We start from the raw sequence: 2,543 nt of genomic DNA on the forward strand, positions 1-2,543 counted from the left end.
GTGTGTGTGTCAGTGTGTGTGTGTGTGCGTCAGTGTGTGTGTGCGTCAGTGTGTGAGATGTGACAGCAGTGTAACAGTCCCATTAACACAGCCTTGTGTAGATGCTGCATAATGACACAACAGACAGGAGACGGATGAAGATGGAGGACCAGGGATGCAGGAATGTAGAGGCTTTCGTCCAAACACTCACACGTCATCACGCACACGGGCAAGGTCACACCAACACACACGCCGTGTGGGAAACCATCTCTGCCGATGACACCACTCATTCTCCTTGCTCTGAGAGAAGCTGAGAGAGGAGAGTGTGTGTAACGCGTGTTAATAGACTGGCAGTCAGAGTGAAGGGTGAGTGTGGGGGTGTGTGTGTGTGTGTGTGTGTGTGTGTGTGTGTGTGTGTGTGTGTGTGTGTGTGTGTGTGTGTGTGTGTGTGTGTGTGTGTGTGTGTTGTCTGTGTGTGTATGTGTGTGTGTTGTCTGTGTATGTATGTGTGTGTGTTGTCTGTGTACGTGTGTTGTCTGTGTGTGGGTGGGTGGGTGGGTGTGTGTGTGTGTATGTGTGTGTATGTGTGTGTGTTGTCTGTGTACGTGTGTGTGTTGTGTGTGTATGTGTATATATATGTGTGTGTGTGTGTGTGTGTGTGTGTGTGTGCGTCAGTGTGTGTGTGTGTGTCAGAGTAAAGGATGTTAAATCATTCATATGTCTCTGGCTCTGACAGAACGGGAGAATAATCCCAACTCCAAAGCAGTGCTCTGAGGACAAACCTCATCTCATCCCAAATGGCACCCTATACCCTATTAGTGCACTACTTTAGATCAGAGCCCTATGGAACCCTATTCCCTACATAGTGCACTACTTTAGACCAGAACCCTATGGAACCCTATTCCCTATATAGTGCACTACTTTCTACCAGGGACCATAGGGGGCCATTTTGAACACACATCTCATCTCAAAAACTGTTAATGTAATGGTAATTACAGTAATTACAGAACTACAGTAGTGTTAATGTAATAATAATTACAGTAGTTACAGAATTACAGTAGTGTAAATGTAATGGTAATTACAGTAGTTACAGAATTACAGTAGTGTTAATGTAATAGTAATTACAGTAGTTACAGAATTACAGTACTTTTAATGTAATGGTAATTACAGTAGTTACAGAATTACAGTAGTGTTAATGTAATAGTAATTACAGTAGTTACAGAATTACAATAGTGTTAATGTAATAGTAATTACAGTAGTTACAGAATTACAGTAGTGTAAATGTAATAGTAATTACAGTAGTTACAGAATTACAGTAGTGTAAATGTAATAGTAATTACAGTAGTTACAGAATTACAGTAGTGTTAATGTAATGTTACCTCTGTTATACACTGAATAAAACGGGGTATGGTAGTAGGTGCCAGGTGCACCGTTTTGTGTCAAGAACTGCAACGCTGCTGGATTTTTCACGCTCAATAGTTTCCCGTGTGTATGAAGAATGTTCCACCAACCGAAGGACAGCCAACTTGACACAACTGTAGGAAGCATTGGAGTCAACATGGACCAACATCCTTGTTGGAAAGCTTTCAACACCTTGTAGAGTCCACGCCACGACGAAGTGAGGCTGTTCTGAGGGTGTTAGGGAAGTGTTCCTAATGTTTTGTCCACTCAGTGTAGAACCACCCAGTGTCCAAACTTCAGACTAGATGAAACATACAGTACAGTTTAACCTGAAGGTGACAGAATCGTCCCACAGGAATGTATTGTTCCTCTCTGAGCCCTTCCACTGTTTGACCATGGTTTATTCCATCAGTCCTTCCACTGTTTGACCATGGTTTACTCCATCTCTCAGCCCTTCCACTGTTTGACCATGGTCTACTCCATCAGCCACTCCACTGTTTGACCATGGTCTACTCCATCAGCCCTTCCACTGTTTGACCATGGTTTATTCCATCTCTCAGCCCTTCCCTTCCACCTTCTACTCCATCTCTCAGCCCTTCCACTGTTTGACCATGGTCTACTCCATCAGCCCTTCCACTGTTTGACCATGGTTTACTCCATCAGCCCTTCCACTGTTGGACCATGGTTTACTCCATCAGCCCTTCCACTGTTGGACCATGGTTTACTCCATCAGCCCTTCCACTGTTTGACCATGGTTTACTCCATCAGCCCCTTCCACTGTTTGACCATGGTTTACTCCATCTCTCAGCCCTTCCACTGTTTGACCATGGTTTACTCCATCTCTCAGCCCTTCCCTTCCACCTTCTACTCCATCTCTCAGCCCTTCCACTGTTTGACCATGGTTTACTCCATCTCTCAGCCCTTCCCTTCCACCTTCTACTCCATCTCTCAGCCCTTCCACTGTTTGACCATGGTTTACTCCATCAGCCCTTCCACTGTTGGACCATGGTCTACTCCATGTAGATCCATCCAGTGCGTTCCGTCTAGTAGCGGTTAGCAGCCTGTGGACCAGACAACAAGAGGAGGACTGTGGATCCTCCCTGAAGGACTCTGTTCTGTATGGACCAGTACCAGTTGGACCAGTACCAGTTGGACCAGTATCT

The 2,543-nt window shown here is 45.0% G+C and overlaps 1 protein-coding gene across 1 annotated transcript in view; it reads right to left on the reverse strand.

Moving 5' to 3' along the window:
* Positions 1–1,034: 1,034 nt before the first annotated feature.
* The window catches only part of LOC106569791 (alpha-N-acetylgalactosaminide alpha-2,6-sialyltransferase 5-like), a 14,890-nt gene continuing 13,381 nt past the window's right edge, over positions 1,035–2,543 (reverse strand). The window contains exon 4 of the mRNA XM_014141404.2: positions 1,035–2,543. This exon is cut by the window's right edge and continues 1,290 nt beyond it. The gene's annotated coding sequence lies outside the window, so the exon portion shown is untranslated.

Source organism: Salmo salar, chromosome ssa14 (assembly GCF_905237065.1).
Source record: "Salmo salar chromosome ssa14, Ssal_v3.1, whole genome shotgun sequence".
Taxonomy (NCBI): domain Eukaryota; kingdom Metazoa; phylum Chordata; class Actinopteri; order Salmoniformes; family Salmonidae; genus Salmo; species Salmo salar.